The sequence below is a fragment of the Antechinus flavipes genome, chromosome 6 (genome assembly GCF_016432865.1).
Source record: "Antechinus flavipes isolate AdamAnt ecotype Samford, QLD, Australia chromosome 6, AdamAnt_v2, whole genome shotgun sequence".
Lineage (NCBI taxonomy): Eukaryota > Metazoa > Chordata > Mammalia > Dasyuromorphia > Dasyuridae > Antechinus > Antechinus flavipes.
In genome coordinates, this window is record NC_067403.1 from 216,109,120 (window position 1) to 216,136,920 (window position 27,801).

Below are 27,801 nucleotides of genomic sequence, written 5' to 3' on the forward strand. Positions count from 1 at the left end.
TATTGACCAATTTGTTCTCTTTGCTGTCCAAAGGACTTTCAGAATTCTTCTCTAATACTACAGTTCAAAAGCAGTGTGAACAGTATTCTGTGAACTCAGCTATCCTTGTAGATCAACTCTCACAGCCATACATTGCCATTGGAAAAAACATAGTCGACTATATGGACCTTTATCAGTAAGGTGAGATCTGCTTTTTTAGTAAGCTGTCCAGATTTGCCATAGCTTTTCTTCAAAGAAACAAGGGTTTAAATTTCATGGCTAGTCATCATCTGCAGTAATTTTTGAGCCCAAGAATTTAAAATCTGATGCTGTTTCCATTTCTTTTTCCTCTATTTGAATGTGAAGGTAGTGGAGTCCAAGTAATATATTTATTTCAGCTGTCATCAGTGATACTATTAGATTATTGATGAAATTTTAGTGAATTGGTTTTATTTTTATTCTATTTCTTATCCATCCAGGTTCATCTGAAAATGCTTTTGGCTGGAGCTCATGCTGAGGTTTCTTCAGACTCATTCCTTGTCCTGCTGCCATTCTGTGCTATTTTGTGAGGTCATGTGATAGTAGTGATAGAATTGGAAGAGATCTCAGAAGGCATCTGAAGTTCAACCTCCTCATTTTGTGCATGAAGAAAATGAAAACCAGCAGGGTAAGTGATTTGTTCAAAATCACAGAGGTACAAAGTATTCAGAGCTAGGATTTGAATTCAGAGTCAGGGTTCTTTCTTATATCAGGAGAGGAAATTGCTGATAATTGTCTACCATTCTCCTTTATAAAATTTTATTAATGAATTTATATTTTAAACCAGTATTATCTTTGGCTCTTGTAATTCTCTACTTGTCTAGGAGACCAAATATTTGCTGGCAGAGATAATATTTATTTGTGGTTATACAATTGTGTCTAATTCTTTGTCACCATTTGGAGTTTTCCTGGCAAAGAAAACTTTTCCTTCTCCAAGATAAGAAAACAGAGTTAACTGATTTGCCCAGTGTCACACAACTAGGAAGTATCTGAGGCCATATTTAAACTCGTGAAGATGAGTCTTCCTGACACCAGATCCAATACTTTATCCATTATGAAACCTAACTGCCCCTGAACATAATCGTACCTTGGCAGTGCCTCATGATGGCGAGTCATTGAAGACTAAACCTTCACGAGCACTAGTTCTAGCAGGTCTTAACAAACTTGGTTAACAAATACCTTGTCTGTTGCCTGAGAATTATATAATAAACTCACTGTATTCTACCCTGGCAGCTGCTTGCTTCCCCATATGTCTGATAAATTTCAACAGTTCCTTGAAATCAGTTCTATTGGAGTTTTATTCAGCTTCCACTTCCCTGCAAAAATCCTAAATTATATATATATTTTTAAAAATAGGGATTATGTAGTGATTAATTAACATTTGCTTTTATTTGAGAGTAACATGTAGTAGGCACTGAGAATACAAAGAAAGATAAAAACAGTCCATGCCCTCAATGAGTTTAAATTGAAATGGAGAAGAAAGCATGTAAATAAAGAATCCACCCAAGGCACATACAGAGTAGAGTAGAATGAAAGAAACCTTAGAAGGGAAAGCTCAAATTTTCTTTGGGGAATCAGGAAAACCTCCTGGAGAAAATGATGATTGGAATGAGTCTTGAAAAAAAGCTAGGGATGATAAGTTATAGAGATGAGGAGAAATAATACTGTAGACATGGCAGATAGTCCAAAGATATGGAAAGAGAAGACGGTATGCTATTTGTAAGAAACAGCAAGTAAATTGTAGAGTGCATAGACAGGATAAAGTATAAGAGGTATGGAAATATAGTACAAAAATTAGGTTTTTAAGAGCCTTAAATGTCAGAGTACTTCACATCTACTTTCTGTAGATAAAAGGGAATGATTGATGCTTAATAAACAGAAGTACTGCCTTAGTTTGATTTAAGAAAATCACACTGGCAGCAGAGTGTATAAAGCATAAACCGGGGAGAGATTTTAACCTGGCAGACTTTAAATTAAAAGGTCCTTGCAGTAATTTAGGTTTGGGATGATGAAGGCTTGAACTAAGGTGGTAGCCATGAAAGGGATGGAGACAAGAGGCACTGTGAAATTAGAAATGACAGAATTTGAGAATCAATTGGATATATGAAATAAGTTAGATTGAGGAGTTGAAGAATATTCCAAGTTTGTAAAACTGGGCAAGTAGAAGGATGATTGTGCTACACTGAGAAAAAGAATTAAACTTGGAGGAGGGATGGGATTGTGGGATTGTGGGATTTATTTTGCACCTGTTGAATTTGGGATATCTATGGGGCATCCATTTCAATGTTCAATAAGCAGTTAGAGATATGGAATTGGGCATAGAGCACAGTTAACACTTGGAATCATTTTCTTCTGCTAGTCTTTGGATACACTGGGACAATTTAGAGTGCAGTACTGTATTATCCATGCTAAATTAAAGCAGAAATTTCTAATTTGATAAATATTTATGAAAGTCAGTAAAATATGGCATTTTGGGTGGAGATTACAATTCTCATGCTGACAATTACAGAGGACTATAGATACACATCCCTCCCCACAGAACATTTCTACAGACCTCTGAAATATATATTAAAAACAAGCCAAGTGAAGAAGGGAACTGGAATTTATTAATCACCAAAGATGAGCTTTGACAGGTCCATCCCAATCTGGTAGGGCAGGAGAGGACAGTTTATTATGCTTCATTTCTAGTGTACCCTGGTCAGACCAACACAACCTTTATGTGGCTTATATTGTCATGTCTGATACAGTTGAGAAGTTCATTGTAGGAGAGACTGCTAAGAAGCTTGCAGTGGATTGCCTGTGCTAATCTAGAGCCTTTTGATCTTCTCTGGTATTATGTGTAATTTTAACTGCTATTCTTCTGAGGACAATTTGGCTAGGTGTTCATAAGATACAATTGTGTTTCCCTTGGAATCTTGTGTTGCCATGATGCTACATCAATCTTGTGCTGCTTGGGAGCTAGAATACATTTCTCCAAGAGGGCATCAGTATAAAGCAAACATGCTGAAGATTCTTCCTCAAAAGTGTGTATATTAACAAAAAATACAGCAAGAAGAAATAAATTCTATTTGAAGTAACTACCAAAAATGGAAAATACTTGGGAGTCAGAGGAAATATTTTTCCCCTAAAATGAGAGAACAGAGGGCATTTAAGCAGGGTGTATATGTGGGCGCTTTGTGGCATTCCACTTAGCTAGAGGAAAAGAAGCTGTCATCCAGCTGGGGCCACATCTGTCCCCATAAAAGTTACTTGGGGAAGAGACATATTGTTGAACCATGAAGTGTCTAGTATGGTAGAAAACTGGGGCATCTTTAAGCTCTAACCCCTAAAGAAACCACTATCATAAAAGAGGAAGTCAGAAAGCGAGTAGTAAGTTAAAAAAAAAATAAGACTGAAATTACTAAAGATATCAGAAAGAAATAAACCCAAAGAATGTGTAAGCAAATAAACCAACAGAGAATAATAATAGAAGGGAAGATGGCTTCCAGACCTTGGAAAAGAATTCAGACATCTAGGCATCAGTATTGCAAGAATGGGAAGTGACAATTTAAGGATAATAAGTTTCTCAGAGGAATGCAACAAGCTAAAATAAACCTGAACATGACAGTGTAAGAAATAATACATGAAAACTGCCCAGAAGTTAGGAATGTGAAAAGCAAAGTTTTAATAAAGAAGGCACAAATTACCTCCAGGAAAAAATCCAACTCTAACACACGGAGCAATTAATCTTAATTCCTTTGACAAAGAACAAATTCCACAAATAATTGTGAAAATTTCATTTAAATACTAAGGAAAGGAGATAGGAATTACTGAAGACTATAATGGACCTACCAGAATGGAATGTCTTCTGAAGAACAGGGAGATCATGGGGCAGGTAGGTGATGCAGTGGATAAAGCACCAGACCTGAAGTCAGGAGGACCTGAGTTCAAATGTAGCTTCAGACATGTAATACTTCCTAGCTGTATGAGCCTAGGCAAGTCAATTTCCTCAGCAAAAAAAGAATAGGGATATCCGGGATATCATGTTGACCAACCCTGCAAATCTGAGCCTAGCTATAGAAGAAAAAAAACAGATAAGATGCTCAAAAAGTAAAATTTTTAAAAAAGTATTTGAAATATTCTTATGAATAAAACCAAGCTGGAAAAAATCATTTGCTTCTCAAACACCTCAGAGAGCAGAAATACAAGTATAAGTAAATATAGCAATCAAGTTCAACAACAACCACAACCAGACAAAGACAATTAAGAGATTTCTTTCTAAATGTACACAGGAGGCAGGAATGTGAAAGCAGAATTCAAATAGAATTGATGGTAAAGAAATAGATTTCAAATATCATAGACTATAAATATCATAACACTTTGCCTACAAGTGAATTTGTTTTTGTTATTATCTTGTGAGTCCAAAATACAGAATGTGAAGGGGTATAAAAGGGGGAAAGAAAAGAAGAGAGAAGGGAATATCATGTACTGTAATCAAGTCAAAGGTTAACAATGAAGGGAAATAATTCCTATAGTTTGTCAGGAAGAAAAGAATCTGCAATAGAATGGATAAGAAGAAAAAGTAAAGAATTTTAAAAGGGACAAATAAAGGGAAAACCTTTTTTCAGTGGTGGCAGGGAGATACTAGTGATAAAGAGAGTAGGAGAAGAATGAAATTCTACCAAGGGAGATGGGGAAATTTAAAATAGATAAAATCTTCAGGGATTTGGTTCTTAGAAAAACTGATTATCCTACCTTAGGAGAATTGGAATCAGAACACCTTGAGGCAAATGATATCCAAAAGAATATAACATAATGAACCTGGGGAAGAGATCTGGAGATAAAGTGAGAAAAAATGACCAGATGAAGACAAAAGTCAATTACAAACTGCACAGTTAGGAACATAGGAAGGTTGCTCCCTGAGGGCTGTATTCTACCAATTCCATTAATCCTAGAACTACCATTATGTTTATTATTTAAAATTTGTCTTCTATATAACTTATTTGCACACTATTTTTATATGTTGTTTCTCCCATTAGATTGTGGGCTCCTTAAGAGCAAGGCTTGTCTTTTTCCTTTTTTTGTTTCCCTACCACTTAGTACAGTGCCTGAAAAATAGTAGGTTTTTAATAAATGTTTAAAGACTCATTTACCTGAAGGAATTACTGTTTCAAAAAGTGAGGCATAAGAGAAAATAAAAGGATATTGATGACAATATCTACAAGGCTATTATAAAAAAATTCTTTAAAAGGTGGAAATAAGTACCCCCAAAAAAGTTTAATTCCATGAGGAATAAAGAAAACAAAGACAAGTATAAAGGCCTTTAATCATCCAATTAAAAAAAACCAAGAAACAGAAAGGGAAAATTAGTAATAAAAAGAAGAAGGAAGAAAATTCCTTTTTGAAAAATGTGCAGGAAGATAAATTTCAAGAACAGGCAAAACAAGTTGAAGAGGAGGAAAGGAAAGGGGTGGTTTAGTAAACTTTTTTAAATTAGAGGATAAAACAGAAAAAGAGGCAAATCACTAGATAAAAGCAAGTAAAAAAAAGAATTAGTAAGTAAAACTCTGACACTAGGGAAAGAGATAATAAACAAGCATAGGGAAGGTTATTGAGAATAAGGAGAAGAGAAGAGATCCAGTGGGAAAAGAATTTCCCTTAAAATATATTAAAATAACTATGGAGAAAGATGCTTATAAAGGAAGAGCTAAATAATCCTAAATGAAAAAAAGAGAGACAAATAGAGAAAAACAAATCCAGTTCCCATATTTCTGAGTGTGAATGGATTAAACAGTCCAATAAAATGAAAAAGAGTGACAATTTGCAAAAGAAAACAAAATGTTTGTTTTTGTGAGAAACACACCTAAAAAACAAATATACAAAATGAAAATGAATGGCTGGAAAAAAGTTCATTACGTATCAAATGAATAAAAAACAACAATCAGACAAAGCCTAAAGAAACTTTTAGAACATAAAAAGAGATGATCAAAAACTACTTTACATTGAAAGGAACCATGAACAGTAAACAATTTAATGCTAAATTTGTATGCTTAAATATCTTAATATCTCAATTCATAATATTAACTGAGCTATAGTAATGCATAGACAGTAAAAAAGAAATAGTGACAAGAAATTTAAATGATGTCTTAGTTTTGTGTAAATTTAACAAAATGATAAAGGAAATATATATATGTGTATATATATATATATATACATGAATGAACAAATTGCTAGAGAAATTAGAGCTAAAAGTGTTATAACATCTTATAAATGGAACTACAAAAAATATATGTATTCCTTAGTACCACATGGAAGTTTTACAAAGTTGACCATGGATTAGGGCACAGAGCTATTGCAAATAAATATAAAATGGCAGAAAAAATAAAATACATACTTTTCAAATCATAACCCAATAAAAGTAGTCATTGGTTCAGAGCCCATAAACAAAAGATACAGATCTAATGGAGATTTAAGAATGCAATCCTTAATAAGTAGATCAAAGACCAAACTATAGAAATAATAACTATGCAAAAGAAAATTATAATGAAACAATATTTCTGAACTATAACAAATAATGTCACTATAAAATACATAAATAAAGTAGAAAAATGATCAACCAATTATGCACTTAAAATTACAAAGCTAATAAAAATTATTAATAATAAGTACAAAAGAGGTCAAAGGAGACAAATTGAAAATAAAACAACTCTAGAAATCATAAGTAAAACTAGCATCTTATTCTTCAAAAGACTAATACAATTGATAAGCTCTTGATGAGCAAGGCAAAAGTCACAACAAACCCAGAAAAAATGAAAATGATCAAAATATATTTCATCATTACATACTGACAAAACTAACAATGTTCAACAGGGAAATACTTTAAAAAACATAAAATACCCTAACAGAAAACCAAATAGAAATCTTAAATAACCCAGTGTCAGAAAAGGAAAAAACAAACTAATTACAAATGAAATCCTAAAAGGGGGGGGGGGGACACAGGAACATCTGATCTGATGGATTCACAGGAAAACCCTGTCCCACATTTAATTATCAATTAGTATCTATATTCCACAAATTATTTTCAAAAATTGAGAAGAAAGCACCCCACCAAAATCCTTTTATAAAGCAAATATAGTCCTAATATCTAAAACAAGGGAAAACTACAGACAATAAAAATAATAAATGTCACTTCTTTTAAATTTTAAATAAAATTCTGTCAAGTATAACATAAATTTATCTAGTATTCATCCCTTATAACCAAATTTGATTTATACCAGGGATGCAAGGATGGTATAAGTATATGTGAGAAAAACTGTAGACAAAATATGTTATTCATTTATACTAAAAATTCTTCGATGTACAGGCAGAAAGGGACCTTTTTAATATAAAAATATCTATCTAAAATCAAAAACAAGCATCATGTGTAATCAAAATATAATATAATTTCCCCCAATAAACATGGAAGAAAAATAAGGATATCTATCTCTGTACTATCTGGAAATTCTAGCAATAGCAACAAGACAAAAGCAAGAAATAAAAGGCCTAAAAACTAGGTAAAGGGATAAAACTGTCCCTATTTTCTGATTATGTAATACTTTACATGGAAAATACTAGGGAATCTATTATTCCTTAAAAAAAAAGAACTTATGAAATGGAAAAATCTTCAATGCTCATGTATGGGCTATGCTAATATAATAAAAATGACAGTACTATTAAAGTTAATTTAAACTTTTAACACTATACCCCCATCAAATGGTGGAAAGCATATTTTATTTTTTTAGTAGTGTTTTATTTTCTAATTACATATAAAGACAATTTTTAACATTCATTTTAAAAATTTTGAGTTCCAAATTTGTTTCCTTCTTTTCTCTTTCCCCTCTCCAAAAAGGTCAGAAGTTTTAAAGAGTCTATGTGCAATTATGTAAAACATTTTTCTCTCTTAGTCGTGTTGTGAAAGAAGAAACAGAGCAAAAGGTAAAAAAAACAAAAAAAAAAAAACACACACACACACAAAAGGAAAAGAAAGTGAAAATAGTATGTTTCAATATGTGTCTAGATCCATCAGTTCTTTCTCTGGATGTGGGTAGCATTTTCTAAAATGTGTTCTTTGAAATTGTCTTGAATCATTGTATTTCTGAAAAGAGATACACTATTCATAGTTGATCATTGCACTATATTGCTATTGCTTCATACAATGTTCTCCTGGTTCTACTCACTTCATTTTGCATCAGTTCATATAAATCTTTACAGATTTTTCTGAAACCATTCTGCTCTTAATTTCTGTAAGCATAATAGTATTTCATCACAGTTATCACAATGCCATCACAATTTGTTCATTCCCAATTGATGGGCATTTCTTCAAATTCCAAATTTTTGCTATCTCAAAAAAACTACTATAAATACGTTTGTACATGTAAGCCCTTTTCCCTTTTTTATGATCTCTTTTGGATACAGACCTAAAAGTAGTATTAATTAACCAAAAGGCCTGTACAGTTTCAGTGCCCCACATAGGTCCAAATTGCTCTCCAGAATGGTAGGATCAGTTCATAACTCTGTATTAGTGTCCCACTTTTTCCATATCCTCTCCAACAGTAATAATTTTTCTTTTCTGTTCAATCTGATAAGCATGAGGTGTGGTACCTCAGAGTTATTTTAATTTGTATTTCTGTGATCAATAGTAATTTAGAACATTTTTTTTCATTTCTTCATCTGAAACTGCCTGTTCATATCCTTTGACCATTTATCAACTGTGGAATGATTTGTATTCTTATAAATTTAACTCAGTCCTCTATTTAGTTGAGAAAGGAGACGCATCAGAAAAACATTATAAAATTGTTTCTCAGCTTTCTGTTTAATTTCTAATCTTGGTGGCATTGGTTTAGTTTGTACAAAATCTTTTAAATTTAATATAATCAAAACTATCCATTTTATATTTTGTAATGCTAACTCATTTAGTCCTAAATTCTTCTTTTCTCTGTAGATCTGACAGATAAACTATCCCTTGCTCTCCTGATTTGATTGTGATATCACTCTTTATGTCTAAATCATGTCCCCACTTTGACCATATCTTAATATACAGTCTAAGATGTTGATCTATATCTACTTTCTACTGTACTGTTTTCCAGTTTTCCCAGCAGTCTTTGTCAAATAGTGAGTTTTTATTCTGAAGTTGTGGTCTTTGAGGTTACCAAACACGAGCTTCCTAGCTAGCAACAAAAAGTTTTGATGATTGTCTCTTCATTCTTTGAGATTTGGTATGGCTAGAGTATCTTCCTTTGCATTAAAAAAATTAATTCCTTTGATATTATTAATCTTTTGTTCTTCCAGATGAATTTTGGTATTTTTTTCTTGTTCTAAAAAAAATTCCTGGGAAAACTGGAAAGTACTCTGGCAGAAAGTAAATTTAGATTAACACTTTAAGCCATATTTTGCAATATATTATAAATGAATATGTGTCCTCGGTATTAAAAATCATGCTATAAAATATAGAAGCTACATCATTTATCTCTGACAGATATACATGGGAGATGTATTCATAACTAGACAAAGGATATAGGTATGAAAGAATGCTCCAAATGACTAATAATGAGAAAGATGTACATCAAAATGATGCTGATATTTCATCTCATATCCAGAACATTTAAAAAGATGACCAAAGATGACAATAATTCATATTGGAGGACAGGTGGAAAGACAGGCACATTGCATTGTTGGTAGAGTTGTGAATCGGTATAACCATTTTGGAAAGAATTGTGCATATAATATGAATAAGATGCCTATACCTTTTGACCCAAAGATTGCATTACTGGGTTTATTCATCAAGAATATTAAGTCCCCATATATACCAAAATATTTATAGCAGCAATTTTTGTGTTAGCAAAGAATTTAAAGCAGAATAAATAGCCATAGATTTTAAAATGACTTAAACAAATTGTGAGTGAAGGTAATGAAATGTTGTGCTGTTAGAAACTATGTATTTGATAAATATTGAGAAGTTTGGAAAGGTCTGCAGAAAATAGTATATATAATGACTACAAAAATGTGAATGGAAAGAAAAATATATCAAAAATGAATTTTGGAAAACTACTTTTTAAAAAGAGTGTTAACTCAAGAGATTTGAGAAAGCACTTCTACTACATCCCTTTGCAGAGGTTGGAGGTAACCAAATGTTATTCATTGTACTTATTTTCATCCTAGGCTGAACTATCACCCAGGTTCCACAGACATTTTCTGCTGACTTTTCAGGTCCTCTTTGGTGTCTCTGGACTGAGAAGTCTGGAAGCCACCAGTACTGACGCTGATTCAGAGATCAGGCCAGAGTCCTGCCAGAGCTGGGGCTGCTTGGCACAGGGATTGCTTGCTAGACTCCCTCCATAGTATCACAAACTTTTCTTGCTGACCCTCCAAGTTCTTTTCAGCTTAAAAATGTTCTACTTTATCTTCTGGGTTGTTCTGATGCTCTAAAATTTATTTAGAGTCATTATTTAAAGGAATTTGGAGCAGTTTGGGGGAAAGATTGGATGAGTTCTACCTTCACTCTGCCATCTTGGCTCTGCCCTCCAAAGAAACATTTTTCACAGAAAAAGAGAAAAAAGAAAAAAATCAGCAAAACTGGTCAACACATTGAAACTTATCTATGATTACCTATAGTCTATAGCAGAGGATCCAAAACTCAGGGGGAAAAAAGGGAAGATGTTTTCTTTTTCTTCTTTAGTAATTTGTTTATGTTATAATTTTATAACATTCAGTTACTTTTTTCCCTTTCCATATATGTTGGTATAGTCATTGTATATAAATTGTTTTCCTCCTTCTGTTATCTTATTTTGTATCATTTCACATACAAGTGATCCTTCTCAATCCTTCTCAATAGTCACAATATTCTGAGACCACAGTAATATTTCATTACATTCATACAACATAGTTTGTTTAGCCATTCCCCAATCACTGGACAGATATCTGCCTTTTCTGTTTCTTTGCTCTTACAAAAAATGTTTCTATAAATATCGGTAAGCATATGAAGGCTTTTTCTTTTAAAGATTTTTCGTCATGAGAAACTCATAATGACTTAAGGAAATTGATCACATCTTGGATAGCTTCATTAATAAGCAAACTCTTAACATAAGCTCATATTTACCTCCCTGTTATTTCTACTCAGCAGTCCCTTTTCTGTCCTCTGGGGCCAAGTAACAGAGGTTCAATCGATTCCCCCTCCTCACTTTTGTTTAAAAGCAGAAGTGCAGCTTTTACATTAATCCCAATTAAATTTCTTCTTTTTAAATTCAGATCATCACACTAGCCTGTCCAGATATCTTTGGATGCTGATTTAAGTATCCTATGTAGAAACACTCCCATTTCCTCTTTGATCTGAAACAGTACCCAATACATAGATATATTACTTATTCAGTACATTTTTGGTGAATTGCATTCATTGAGTTGAAGGATATTTTATAGGTATATTTAGAATAAAACAAACTGCTATCATGTGGAGTCTAGGTGAAGTTGTTTGTATTTTTTCATTTCGTTTTTATGAGGCAAAGGAATTTTATATAAATATACATATTTTATGTTTCTATAGCATTTTAAAATTATATAATTATATTCTATACATATAAATATATATAAATATAATATATAAAATAATTACATAATAATATATAAAATAACATAAAATATGTAATATAAAATAAAATTCTAAAAATAATTCAATATAATTATGTAAAATTCTATAGCATTTAAAAAAGCTCTTTATATACCTTATCTCATTTAAGCCTCACAATAATCCAATGAGATTACATGATAGTTATTTTTATCTCATTTTTGTTGATGGGGAAACTGAAACTTCAAGAGATTAAATGATTTGTGCTCAGTCACACAACTAGTGTCTGAGATAGAATTTAGACACAAGTCTTCCTAATTCCAAATCTAACACATTATCCACTAAGCAATTTTTCTATATCTTTAACACGTGGTTGAATTTACTTTTTTTTCAAATTGGCTCTCCTCCCTACCCCCATACACATTTTAACAGTATAATTCAGTGGGATGAATTATTTCATAAAGGATGAACTGATCCATAGATGACACAAACAAATAAACAAATCTCTCCTCTATTAGGAAGTAAATTATCAACTTAGTTCTTTGAAATGAGTATGAACTAACGAGGACATTTCTAACCTAGGAAGGTTCAAAAAAACCTTATGGCTTACCATTGAACACTTGGCAATGAATGTAGTGAATAACTATTAAGCTTTCTTCTGGACCTTCCCAAGTTTACTACATCCATAGAAACCTTTTTAAAATGAGATATTGAATGTATTTGTTTGGACATGGTGATGACAAATGCCCTGCCCACTTAAAGTAAATTTGGGGACAAGCTTTGAAATGCCTGCCTGTTCAGTATGATCCGCACATGGAATTTGTCTAGAAAAATTAGTAAGGGATGAAGTGAATACTAGTAAGTGGATTTGCTGTTGGAATTGTTAGGGGTAAATGTTTACACAGATGTTGTAAGTGAGACTCTCCCCCCAATTCCCCCCCAAAAACCAAACCTTAGGTTGCTGACAGCCCGACAATTTTGCATATGTGTGTTAACAGGAGAATGCGCTGTGTTTCAAATGAATGGGGAAACGGGTCTAAATGACTTTCAGATTAGCTGGAACAGATGGAAGGGTCACAGTTGAACAACTTTACACAGCAACATAAAGGCAGTGTTCCAGTGGAGTTCATTGCCCCTGACAGATACTGTCAATCAACCCAGGCCTTCTCTCAGTTAACTAACAGCCTGTCCCTTTAAAGATTAAATTTCTTTATCTTTTTTTAAGTATTGTAAGGCAATGACTAGAGTTTCTCTGGTCTAGGTCAGGCATAAACGCTATCCCAAATTGACTACAGTTTAAGAATGACTACAACAACAACAACAAAACCCCAACTTGATTGTGGCCATTTTGGCTGCAACTGTGATATAGACTTGGCAGGAGCAGCTTTCTAATAAATCATTTTTGTGGATGTTTTAGGCACCAAGAGCCTGTTGTTTCACAAATTAGAGGGCAGCAGCAGTGCCCCATGTCCAAAATGGAATAATTCTTTAAGGAAACTTAACAATCGAAGGAAGGGGAAAACTCTGAGAGTTGATTTAGGGCAGTCTATCAGGAAGAAGTAACTGATGCCACATTGAAATGAGTTCATTTGAATTGATTGGCAAAATTCTTGATTGAAGCCTATACTTTGACAATAGTTAAATTCATTCAGAAAAAGGCTGCCACAAATAGCAGGGGCCAGGGGGTGTCGCATATACTATTAGGCTCCATAATTGTATATATAATTTTTACTGGACAACATCGTTTTCTCTTGCTTGAGAGGATTCAGTATAAGGGTGTGAAAAGAAATCAATTCAATTTAATTCTGGAAATTAATTCAACATAAAAGCAAATAAAAACAACAATAAAACTTACTTTATAAAGAAAAAGGATAATTCTCTTCTCTCCTTCAAAAATGAAGCCTTTCCTCTTTTCTCCTGCTCACTATTACCTTCTTCCCATTATTAACCTTGTATTATATCACATTTATTCTGTGTACAATTATACCTTTTGCAGTAAGTGAGTTAGAGGCATGGCACCCTCATGATCTGGAAAATCTCTATAAACGTGTATTTTATGCTGACTTCTGCATTTTTTTGTAAACTTTTTTTGTTTATTTTAACTTTAAAAAAGAAATTGTGTACACTTATAGTATGAAAAGAGAAAATATGTTGATATTACGCAATACTGTACATATATTTCATGCATTTCTGAGTTTTAAAATTTTTTTCTGTCATCTGTGGCCTTTGCATGTTCTGCAAAACTCCCCCAAAATTCCCATTTAGTTTCCTATGTTGACCAGCAAAATATTGAAACAGTCTTTTTGTGGAAGAGATAACTGTATACTTACAGGCATACATGTTATCTTGTTAAACAGAATATAATCTCCTTGAGGGAAGAAGGATTATTTTTGTTCATCTTTGTATCCACATCACAGTTACTTATTATGTTTACTAATTGAATGAAAAATGTAGCATTCTACCCCACGCTGTATCAACTGTGAGGCAGATTGTTTGCCTATTAACCAACAAATATATATTAAGTACCTACTGCATGCCAGACACTATGGTAAGCCCTGGGGATGCAAAAAGGGTAAAAGATGGCTCCTGACTTCAAGGCGCTTACACTCTAATGGGAGAGACAACATGAAAACAGGTATTTACAGAGAAAGCTATCTACAGTATGAGTAGGAAATATGAACTAATAATTAAATAATTAAAGGGAAGAGACTTGAGTTAAGATGGAGTGGGGGAGGCTTCCAATAAAAGGTGAAATTTTATTTGGGACTTAAAGGAAGTCAACAATCAGAGTAGAAGAGATGGGTGTTCCAAGACTGGGGAACAGGCAGAGAAAATGCCTGGAGCTGAGAGGTGGAGTATCTTGGAATAGCCAGGAGGCTAGTATCACTGAATGAATAACCCTGCATATGGTACAATGGATAGAGCTCTGGATCTGGAGTCCAGAAAATCTAAGTCCAAGTTCAGCTTCCAATATTATACTAGCTGTATGATCCTATGCAAATCACATAAACTCTGCCTTAGTTTCCTCATCTACAAAATGGGAATAATAATAGCATCTACCTCCCAAGATTGTTATCATGATCAAATAAGATAATATTTATAAAGAGCTTTACAAACCTTAAACTATGTAAGTTTAACTATTACTATTATTAACTCACTAATTCACTTCAACAAACATGTATTAAGTATCTCCTATGGGACGGGTGCCTATGTTCTGGACATTGGGGATAAGAAGATAGAAATAAAACAGCCTTTGCCCTCAAGAAGCTTACATTCTATAGTGAAGATGCCACATATCCCTAGACAAATAAATAAATACAAAGTACACACAAAGTAATATGAAGAAAGAGAACACTACAGGGAGTAGGAAGAAATAAGTAGAGACTTCCTATGTGTGGCAGAAGAACTGTGCTTTGAAGGAGGCTAGGGACTTTAGAAAGTTAGAAGGCAAGTGGTGCACTAGACTAGGGAAATCATCTGCAAAGACTTGAAGATGGGACATTGAACGTGATCTATAATAAAACAAATATTTCAACTTGAGAAAATCTGGATAAATCTATGGTTTTATTGCTTTAAAAAACTCTTTGATGAAACTCCTTCTACAGATCAGCAACTTTTCTGTAATTCTGATAGTAGAAATTCGCTGGGATAGCAATAGTAACTTTCCCAGAATCACAAAGCCAGTGTGTATCAGAGGCTCTGAATTTGAGTTTTTATCCTTTAGCTTCTCTGACATTAGCATCGTGACATTAAATAGAGGTGATATTTTAGGAAGGATAGATAATGATTTCTATTTGATATTCTATAAGTGACCACTGATAAAAATGAAATGGTTGTACACCCAACACTTTCTTCAGTAATCAATGAGGTAGATAACTCAGAGAGGGTTCCCTATCTTGATGTCATCCAGGTACCAACTTAAATGGATGAAAGACTTCATACAGAATCATTTTCATTTGCTGACTAATGATAAAGGTGGCTTTGAATATTAGGGCAAGAGTGTTTGGGGTCTTGATGTTGCTTTACAATGATCTTTGTATAGGAATGCTTGTCCATAACATATTGCTAAGAAGAAAAGTTAAAAAATTCTAGAGAATGATGAATGAACTTTGGGGTGTCAGTTTATCCTACAAAGAGATATTAACAATTGATGGGCTACAGATTAAGGTCTGGTTCCCACAGAACCACAAACTGTCCACCAAGATGCCAAAAATTTGGTGAAATAACTCACCACAATAAATAGAAATTGTAAAAATTGACTGGAAGATTTGACTTCTATTCCATACCTACATGGATTTTGTTGTCAACTTCCCACTCTAAATTATAGTTTTCTCCTACAAAAATGGAATGATTTAGCCAAATGAACTTTATGGTGTCCTCTAATTCTAAAATTATGTTATTTCAATTCCTCTTTGTAATATGATTATATTTACTCTATAAGGATGAACACATTATACCATTATCAGTCACTAATTAGCAGCTTATGAAAATTATTTTCTTAAATTAGTACCAATCACCTAGCAACAAACAACATCCTAAGGAAGAAGGAGGGTGCAGTGTTAAGAGTAAATGAAAGGTCCAGATGATTATGTAACTCCACTAGAATGCCTGTTATGGAAAAGATGTGCAGTGCAGCCCTGAGCAGGAAGGACTACCAAAAGGGGTGAATTAATGAAGTGAAAAAAGAAAATTATTAAGACAACCATAACTTTAATTAGAAGCTAGACTTAATAAATTGCCTGCCTTTTATTGTCACTCCTTGATCATCACTCTGTATTCCCTTAAAGGCAAGCCTGAAAAAAAGTAGAGAAAATACATTGAATCCTGTAATTGTGTCTGTAATCTCATTACTTGGGTACCCCTTTAGGTAGTATAATTTTTAGTCTCTCCAGACCTTCTCATCTGAAGCAATTCTTATTTGCATTTTTCCATAAATCCAACTTAAAATCTCTCCACAATATGTTGGGTATCTTCTCTAACATTATATGGGTACCAGTGTAGCAAGCAGGTTTTCTTGGTTATTCCTAACTATTGCTACTGTTATGTACTCTTACACAGATTTTCTATGATAATCTCTCGTCTACTCATATCCACTGTATGCTTTTCCATTGTTCATTGTGACTTGTCTTCAGAAACTGATGTTCCAATGTGCACAACCAAATAATATTAACGTTTAAAAAAATGGATCTCTGTTTTGGGGAAAGCTTGAGATCACTAAAAGAACTGTATTTCTTTCCATTTTCCTAAAAAAAATTCATTCCATGTACCTTCTCTGTTAAATCCTGGGTCCAGCTTTTTTTGTCATAACCATTGTCTGGTTAATAATTATGTGTATCCATATATTAGCTAAACCTCACCTATTACACTGAGAAAGACGTGGGATAGGATTAATCGATTCACCTTTAGGACACCACCCTGAGACTAAACTGTCCAGACTTATAGGTGGGTGAGTGAATGAATGAAAATGCATCTAAACCACTATATCTAACTGGGTAGGTAATACTTTGCTTTATATTCCATCCACTCATCTACCAAGACAAAAAGATATAGCCATTCTTTACCCTATTGCTATCTTTTAACCCTGCCAGCCTTTCAGTTCTTTTTTAAAATAGCATCTTATTCTTTCCAGTTATATGTAAAGATAATTTTTAACATTCATTTAAATTTTTTTTGAGTTCCAAATGTTCTTTTTTTCTCCTTCATTTTTTCCTCCTTAATATGGTAAGCTATTTGATATTGTTTTCTTTCAGTTCTTGACCTTGGAACAATAATATGTGACAATCTGCTTCATTATGGTCCAACTCACAAATCATTGTAACTGCTCAGAATAAATCAAAATTCCTTAATTGTTGCTGTTATTGTTGTTGTTGTTTATCCTTCATTCTGGAAGAGGAGCATGACATCAGGGAAGTGATACCGTGGTAAGTAATTGGATTAAGTAAGGGAGGGCTGTGCAAAGTCACCTGGCTCTCTTTTTCCTCCAGAGCCATTTGAGTCCAGTGACCAGATATAGATCAGGATGACTGGAGATGGCCCCTGGATGCAAGGGGAGATATACCTACCTGTCTCCCCCACTCTCTAAATATATATCCTTCTGTTAGAATATAAACTTATTGAGCCCAGGAACTATCTCTTTTGTGTATTTCTGACACCAATATTAAGTACTTGTAGTTACTTATATGCTTGTTAACTGATTGATGGCTTAACTCTATGAATTGTCTTTCAATTTCAGCAGTCCAACTCTAAATCTGTTATCTGGCTAACTGCAAATTATAGTCTAGTCAACAAATATACATACATACTCATTTGGTTTTTACTATACAGATATTTAAGCTGAATACTTTTGAATCATTATAAATCTCATTTAGGAAGCTCTCTGATGTTCTATGGTCTATTGAAACAGTTATGATTAGGAAGTACTCCTTAATGAAAACAGTAAGATTCAGTGGGGACAAAAACACTGATTTTAGAACTGCAGGATATGAGCATGAATCCCAGCTCTGCCATTTGGGTAAATCTCTGAATTTTTCTATTCCTCATGAGAACATTGGACTAAATGACATCTGCTAGATACCATCCCTTCTTAATCTATAAATCTGTTATTTTTAGGGAACTCCTCTTCTATTGGTATATTATTCTGGGCATCCCCCATGTTTAATAGGAACCTTTGCTTTATTCTTTACTTGATTTCAATAATCCTTATTCTATAACTGACTTGATATTAATTATTAGTGAATCACAAAGCTATTTCTTGTTACATTTTTCAAGATATCTTTTATGATGATAACATATAAATGGGAAACACCTTGTTGACTCTATGAAGTCAGATCTTTTATTGGAAACAAACAATAAACAAAATGGGATCTCAACTTTTTCAGTCAGCTTCATAACTATAATGACCAAATCACTATTCTTAGTACTGAAAACTTGCCTGTTGTCTCAAATCTTCATTAAAGATACCCTGAATAAAATGTGTAGATTAGTCTCATAAAGATTTTCTTTAATGTTAGGAAAGTATGCACATGTCAATAGTATATTGATAGTTTCTCTGTTGCTTTGGGGAAGAGTAATAATATAATCTATGATTTTTTTCAAAACAGTTCATATTTTCCCCTCTTTCAGATATTCTGATAATCATTCTCTCCTTACCCTCAAAACTATAGATTTCAACATGTATATCCTTCCTCTACTCCAGTTACTCTTCCCATATTTTAAAAAAGCACTTTTAAATTACCCTGGCATGGGTTCTGTCAATAAAAAGTTATTTTAAAAAAAACACTTAAAAAATCTTTTATAGAGCACATAAAAAACTGGGATGTTTAGATTATTGCTGGGGAAAAGCTTGTTATAGAAATCTTAGCAAATATTTTGTATTTTTACTTTTATCATCTTCCATTTTCATCCTTAAATGTCCTCCAGATGATTGGGTTTGTTTGGTTCTTTCACCTGACTTCCTGTAAACTTCTTTGTCCTTCCTCTGCTTCTCTCTCTCTTTAAATGAGGCAGAATTGCTTATAATATTTCACCATCTTTTTTTTTTAAGATTTAAAAATCTGTTTTAAAGTCTAATTGGTGTTCCTTTTAGGAGCTGTTTTCTTTTAGCAAGGTTTTTAGGTCTCTTTTTTGTGGCAATTGATTTACTTCTATTAAACTTCCTCAGCAAATGCTAATAGTCTTTGTCTTTTCTCTTATTCATTTTTCTGTGTCAAAAACTTTTAAAACTGGATCAACTTGGAATTATCTCAGTTGCACACTTATATCTCATTTTTACTTTGGTATTAATTTTTTTTAGGTTTTTATTTTAATTGTTTTAAATTCTAAATTGACAAACACGAACATTTTCATATAAAAGAACAAGAAAAAGAAAGTTGTATAGGTATCTCAAATATCAAAGAAGGAAGATGGTGGAATATTATAAGCAATACTGCCTCGTTTTTTAAAAAATGATTTTTAAGCATATAATTAATTCAACATGCTAATTCCAAAGCTTCCCTAGTTCATATTTCCCTTTGAATTCTGCATTCTGTTCTTTTCTGTGCATTTTATAAAAGATTTCCTTGATTCTCATTTTTTTTTCTTTTTTTGGCATTATTACTATTAGCCTCTCATGATCAGAGTTCTTTCAAAATATTTTTATAATATCATTATATAAATTGTTCTTCTCTCTTTACTCTGTATCAGCTTATATACATCTTGCCTCTTTTCTCTTTAATCATTTCTTATCACATAAAAATATTCCATCATATTCATATGCCATAAACTCTTCAGCCATTTTTTGATTGATATTCTTAGTGTTCCTTTGAATATATATATATATATATGTGAGTCCATTCTTTGTTCTTTGATTTCTCTGAATTATATGCATTGTAGTGTTATTGGTCAAGCAAAACAATTGAGTGACTTTTTCCTTTACAGAATGGCTATAAATTCAAGGCTCTATCTCCATTACATCAATGTACCTGTCCTCTCAAAATCCCTCCAGTAATTATCATTTTCCATTTTTTTATCTATGCCACTTTGAGGGGCAGGAGGCAATTTGAAAATCAGAGTTGTTTAATTTGATTTTTTCTTATATTAGTCATTTGGATAATTTTTGGTCAAACAGCTATTGATAGTTTGAAGTTCTTATTTTGAAATCTGTTTGTTCATATTATTTTACCATTTATCTATGGGGAGGGTAGCTTTTGTTTTTATATATTTGAGTTTGATATCTGGGATATTAGACTTTTATCAGAAAAATGTGATAGAAAATTTTCCTCGCAGTTCCCTTCCAATTTTGGTTCTATGATTTCATTTGTGCAACATCTTTCCAACTTAAGTTATTTAAATTTTTTTTTGTCTCCTGTGATTATCTTTAACATTTACTTGGTTGATGACTCTTCCATTATTCACAATTTGAAAGATATTTTCATCTATTATCCTCTCATTTGTTTTTGATAAGACTTTGGTACAGACTTTGATCTTTATTGTAACAAGTTTGTAGTCTGATTTTTGAATGTTGATTTTATATATGATTCCTATTAGTTGTTTCCTGTTGGTTAGGATATTATTAAGACATAATTTGGGGATCTTATTTGATAGTTACAGTGTACATTACTTTTCATTTCTTTGAAGAAGGCATTCAAGCTATCACCCATCAGATTGGCTAACCTGAAAGATAAGGAAAATGACAGATATTAGAAAGGATGTGAAAAAATAGATATGATAACACATTGTCAGTAGAGTTGTGCATTGGTCCTGCCATTCTGGAGAATAATTTGGATCTAAGTTCAAAAGGTCATATAATCATGCACCCTTGACCCAGCAATACTCCTAATAGGTCTATATTCCAAAGAGATCAAAGAATAAAGAAAAAAGCCTATATAAACAAAAATATTTATAGCAGCTGTTTTTGTGGTGGCAAAGAATTGGAAATTGAGAGGGAATATGATGAAATACTACTGTGCTATAAGAAATAAGGAGGAGAATGGATTTAGAAAAATCTGGGAAGATAGATATGAACTAATACAAAGTAAAGTGAGTAGAATCAGGAGAAAATTATGCTAGTAACAGCAGTATTATAATGATGATCAATGGTGAAAGACAGATACTCTGATCAATACAATGATCAATAACAATTCCAAAGGAGATATGATGAAAAAAGGCTATTTTATATTTTTCTTTTGATTCATGGGTTATCATAATCAAGGAATTCATCCACTTCAAGTGGGAGAATAGATGTACTCTTAGTGCAGATTGATGCATATTTTTAAAACTTTCATTTTTATTTCAATTGACGAATATGGAAATGCGCATAACATCACACACATAATGGCTATCATATTGTTTGCCCTCTTAATAAGTGGGAGAGGGTCTGAAGAGAGGGAAAGAATTTTGAAATCAAAATTTAAAAATTAATGTTAAGGCTAAGGAAAAAAACAAAAGAAAAACTGTGTTAAAATTTTACCTCTGATGCTTAGCAACTTTGTGTGATTTTGAACAAATCATATAACTTCTGTAAGCCTCAGTTGCCCAAATAAGGACTATAGTATCTTTTTTATTATTTCTTAAATAGCTATGAGACCTAAATAAATAACATATATGGAGTGCTGCAAACTTGAAAGTTCTTTATAAAAATGGATTATCTCTGGACTCTACTTTGACATATTAGTAACCTGGCTGTTGAGAAGAACAATCTCCTTCCCCCTGCTCTCTCTCCCTATTTCCAGCAATATTATTTATGTGGTGATCTTCAATAAGAATGTAATCTCATTAAGGACAGGATCTGTCTTGCTTGCATTTGTTTCTCTCCTCCTTATCCTCATTACAGCCTACCCCCATTTCACTTCTTTCAGAAGTATGTTGATTCATTAGTCACTGGACAAGACTTTAACATTTAGAGTAGTGCAAGTTGAATAACCAGGTTATGGTTTATGGTCATAAAACCATGATTTTAGCACCTTATGCTTCTTTTTCTTCCATTCTAGTACTATTACTTCAAAAGCAAAAGGATGCCTCATGGGACTGAAGGATATATATATATATATATTTGATTCATGGGTTACCATAGACAAAGAATTCATCACCAAGTAGATAGCCTACTGCTTTTGAACCTCTCTACATTTAGCTGGGATTATCCTCAACATGCAGATATATTGATATCCATTCATAGTTGAATCCTGTACACTCTAGAAAAACCTCCCAGATCTTGTGTTCCACTGATATAAACTCCAAAAACCCACCGTCATCTCAGAGCCATGAGAAGGCATCAAGAGTAATACATTATGGACTTACCCAATTTGATATTGGTGCATTATCAATAATAAACCATCTGATTGGCACATGTCCTTAGCTAGACTCTTGTTGGGAGAGGAGGGGAATCCCAGTATTAGCTTATTTTTACAATGTTGGAGTCAGCCCACTTACCAATAACCAAAAAAAAAAATCATTTTGAATATAGATAAATCTATTATAAAACTGATAAAAACATAAATAAATTGAGAATCAAGTTCAATTACAAAGAACAACATCAAAAGCGGGGAAATCACATTAATCCATTAATCACCTTAAGGTACATCCCAGAGACTGGCTTCTTTGCCCAATATCCTATGTGGCCAGGACTCTTTTTTTTTTTTTAAGAGACATTTAGCCAGTCCAGTCACTGTGCTTTTTTGGATATCTTTTAGAACTTCTCTTATTTATATTAAGAAATTCTGATGACTCTAATCTTCATGATAATTTCTCTCTAAATATTATTTGTGGATTATCATAGGTTTTCTCAATCAGATATTGGCTAGGAATCAACCTCTATGATAGGATAGGAAACAGAAGTGCAATAAAATCTTTGTTATTTCAGAAATTCAGGGTATTCTACTTGAATGTAATTTCTATTCAACTCAGGGTTAACCTGAATATGTTTTCACTTTAAATCTTACTAAAAATTTTAAAAAGACTTTATCAATTCATGAGTGCAGAATCTCAGCAAATATTGTCAGTTTTATTTGACTTTTTGTTATGAAGTTGGGAGAGAAGAATAAGGAAATGAAAGCGGAAGGTAGTTATATTGGTAACTCACTGAGAACATTAACAGAAACATCAATAAATTAAAAAAAAAAACCTTAATTCATTTTCTCTTTAATATATATGTATGAAACATATATATGTATATATTTATTTATATACATAGATATACATGTATACATGTAGGCATATCCTTATGTGTTTATTGCATATGTGTACATATGTACACACATATATTTATTCAATTCTACAGAACTTTACCCATGTTCAAAATCCACTATTTTCAATGACAATGACTTCTCTCCAGTAAGAGAGGTTGCAACTATAGAAGATATAGCACAGAATTAGGAAAGCTTTTTCTAAAAGATTCTACAGACTAACAGAAAAAATGAAATTAGAACTCTATAAAATGAAAGCAGAGTTGATTAATTTTTTTTTATTTTTTCAGATTGAAGTTGAAAATGTGTTATTTTATCTTCTTTGAAAATTAATAGCTTATGTGTACATAAGTCCAAGTACTCAAGGTATACAGCATGGTTTCAATAAGTATAATAGATGATATATATTGGTTTTCCATCAGGGCCATCTGAAGATCAGAGACAGTGAGAGACATGAAAGGGATTCTATAAGAGAAATTTGCTGCAAAGATTTTTCTTCCAGTTCAAAATTTCCTTTCTACTTTTAACTTCATTGTTTCTGCAAAAACTTTAAATTTTTTTAATAATCAAAACTGTTGATTATATTTCCTGTTACCTTCTCTTTTCCTTGTTCCATCTAAGACTTTTCCTATAATCACAGAGAACAAATAGAACAAATACAGTCCTTCAGTGTAACAGACCTTTCAATTTTTGAAGACATCTAGAATGTCACTGGAGTTCTTTCTTCTCTTGTCTAAGCAATCTCAATTCCTTCAGCTAATCTTTGTATGTCATGAACTTGATGCTATTCAAAGTACTGGAGAAGTTGCTTGGAAAAACATGGTCACAGGATGACCTGAGCATGAGGTTTATTTGACAGCATGGTGACAGAGATAATCATGTTACAGTCAAAAGTAGTGGAGAAAGTAACAATAAATAGCATTAATAAATGTTTGTTTAGAGAAAGAAAGAAAGACTTAAAGCAGGTAGGTTGGCTAATATCGTGCTGGATCTTTTGAAGTACAGAAGGAAGAAATATAATTAAACACTGTGTGTGTCAAGAAGACTGCCTACAGTTGTGTAAACAGAACTGTGTTTCATCGTAGTGTGTGCTGCACTTTAGCATGTGGTATGTGTGACCTAGATCACATTGTTTGGGTAGTGAGGTCAGGAACCCCTTTACTTTAGTGAATCAAATTTAGAAAGACTCTATGCTTTCCCTGGCAGTCAGTTGCAGCTGAATAGTGATAATATACTAGTTGCATGCTCCTTCCCTACTCAAAGACTAGTTGTAGGATAAAAGCAAAATTCCTTAAATTGACATTTAAGACTCTCTGTAATCATAAGCCAAATTTATCTTCATTCTAAATGTAATCTCTAATTGGGCAATCTCTTTAGTATCCCTTAAACATGCAATAATTAGAACTATCCAAAAGTGTCCAAAAAACTTCTTTCCTTGGAAGTCTTCAATTAGAGGTTGAATGTCTATTTGTTGGGTGATGTTATTGGACTACAAGATTGCAGAGATCTCTTCCAACTCATTTAAAAAGGAATATATCATTATTTTCTAGTATGTTGGATATGGTGGTCATAAAATTATATTCAAGAAGGTCAAGGAGTCATGATCTCAGTCAGTGGAGGATTCCCTCCTGTATCGATACCTATACTGATTAAATGTATGTTTTTTGAGTGAATGGATGAGGTTCTTATTAATTTTATCAGGTTGTGCATCTGGTAGAGAATTGTTACTGATGGGCTCAGTGTACATAAGCCTTCAACTTGTTTTAAATTAAAACTTTTTTTATTTTCAAAGCATATGCATAGATAATTTTCATCATTCACCCTTGTAAAATCTTATATTCCAAATTTTTTTTCTCCCTCCCTTCCCTCCCTTCCCCTCCTCTAGACAGCAAGTAATTAAATATATGTTAAACATGTGTAATATATATATATATACACACACACAATTATACTGCACAAGAAAAATCGGATCATAAAGGAAAAAATGAGAAAGAAAACAAAAGGCAAGCAAACCACAACAAAAAGTGAAAATACTATTTTGTGATGCACATTCAGCCCCCATAGTTCTTTTGCTGGGTGTAGATGGCTCTCTTCATCACAACATCATTGGAACTGGCCTGAATCACCTCAATGTTGAAAAGAGCCAAATCCATCAGAATTGATCATCAGATAATCTTGTTGCTGTGTACAATGATCTCCTGGTTCTGCTCATTTCACTCAGTATCACTTTATGTATGTCTCTCCAGACCTCTCTGAAGACATCCTACTGATCATTTCTTATAGAACAGTAATATTCCATAGCATTCATATGCAATAACTTATTCAGCCATTCTCCAACTTATGGGCATCCACTCAGTTTCCAGTTCCTAACCATTACAAAAAAACTGCCACAAACATTTTTGCACATGCGGGTCCCTTTCCCTCATTTAAGATCTCTTTGGGATATGAGCTCAGTACAGACACTGTTAGATCAAAGGGTATGCAGAGTTTGATAACCCTTTGAGCATAGTTCCAAATTGTTCTCCAGAATGGTTGGATTAGTTCACAACTCTTCCAGCAATGTATTAGTGTCCCAGTTTCCCCACATCCCCTCCAACTTTCATCATTACCTTTTTCTGTCATCTTAATCTGAGAGGTGTAAAATGGTATCTCAGAGTTGTCTTAATTTGTGTTTCTCTGCTCAACAGTGATTTAGAGCATTTTTTCATACAACTAGAAATGGTTTTAATTTCTTCATCTGCATATTCTCTGTTCATATCCTTTGACCATTTCTCATTTGTATCCTTATAAATTTGAGTCAATTCTCTACATATTTTAGAAATGAGGCCTACATCTTTATTGCCTCAACTATAAGATTTTTGAAAGTTAAGGTACTAGTCAAGTTATCCAGAGAATCTCCTTTGTTTTAATCCAAATAGTGTTCTAGGTACATGACTAGACAGTTGGGAGCACTTCATTTCCAGGATTTTGTATGGTTGAAACTTGAGCAGAAATATCTTTTTATCCTCCATCTAGAATGGTTTCATTTAGGTTTAAAAAACATTTTATGACTATTCTGGGAAAGGGGGAAATAAAGGAATCCCAAGTAAAGTGGCTTTTGTGGTAGTGGTGAGGCAAATTACATGTCCCTCTCTATATCAGTTATTAGAAGACAAAGGTGGGATTCAAATTTTATCTTGTTTTGTGTTATGTACCTCTTTGGTAGTCTGGTTAAGCCTATTTAGAATAATGTTTTTAAATAGTGAAAGTAAAATAAAACAGATTATATAAGAGAAGTCAATTATGTTAAAATCATAGTTGTCAAAAAATTAAAATAAAAACTATTGTTTATAATTGTTATATATGTATATAATTATACTTTATAATATAATTATAATTGTTAATAACCCCTGATTTAGGATGAATGGAAGGGAACAGAAAAGCCAAATAAGAAATGTTATAGGTATCTCCTTTGGACACTAGTCAATTGGGGATCAGTTGAACACAGGCACAGAAGGGCTTGGAACAACTAATTGTAGGTCCCATTACAGTATAAGAGGGAAAAAATGAAGCCAGTGCCTTCATACATACTATCCACTTATCCAGCAAAAACATATTTAAAAAGCTCTTAAGCTTGGGAATTCTTGCCTTTTAAGGAAAGTCTTTCTTTGAAAGAGGCAACAAGGAAAACAGAGCTGTTTTTAGAGCAGCCATTCCAAACAAACAAATAAGAAAAAGGCAAGGGAAAAAAAAAAAGGACAAAATTGCAGGGACTCTGACTTCACCTGAAGAAGAAAGCACATTGATTCTTGGGGGGGACTTCGATGGCCCCATTTTTCTCTTGTTTTCCAAAGAGGCTGGGCCGCCAGGCTTTGATTCAGAACAGGAGTGCATTCAGAAGCATCCTCCGGCCTGGCTGGGAGCTGTTCACATCCCCGGAAAATTCAGTGGGAGAAAAAGTTTATGGAAGCGAGTAGGAGTTTATTCAACAGTGTCTGAGGCCTTTCAGAACCATGAGGGACTGTCTATAAAGGAGCAATCAAGCATAGGCTAGGAATTATCTCTGTTGGTTGCCTACCTGTGACAGCCCCTCAAGTGCTGCTAAGAGACTCATTCAGCTCAGGAGAAACAATAGACCAAGGGAACAAACAATTCCGAGGAGTCTATCATTCTGTATGGTGTTATCTTTAGCACTGAATAAAACCGGAGTTCCCCCTTTCTGCCTCATAGTCAGCACTATTTTTAGGAGCCAGTGCTACTTTTCAACTCTCTTTCATTACTTTTCAACAGGTTCACAAGGGCACGAAGTGCAGTATATAAAAAAAGGATAATAACTTTACTCGAGTGCAGGGAAAGGCCCAATGAACAGAGCAGCCAAGCTCGGAGACTAAAATAGATGAAAGTTTGGGGAAGAGTCCAGAAGAAATGTCATTGTCTAAATGGAAGGACTCATGGTTTTACATATAGTGCTTCTCAAGAAATGAAAGTGAACTGTTTGGGATCTGTAGTTTTAAAGGGAAATCTATATTTATTATTTTAAGTGGGAAGGAAGCATCAGAGTGCCATTAGATA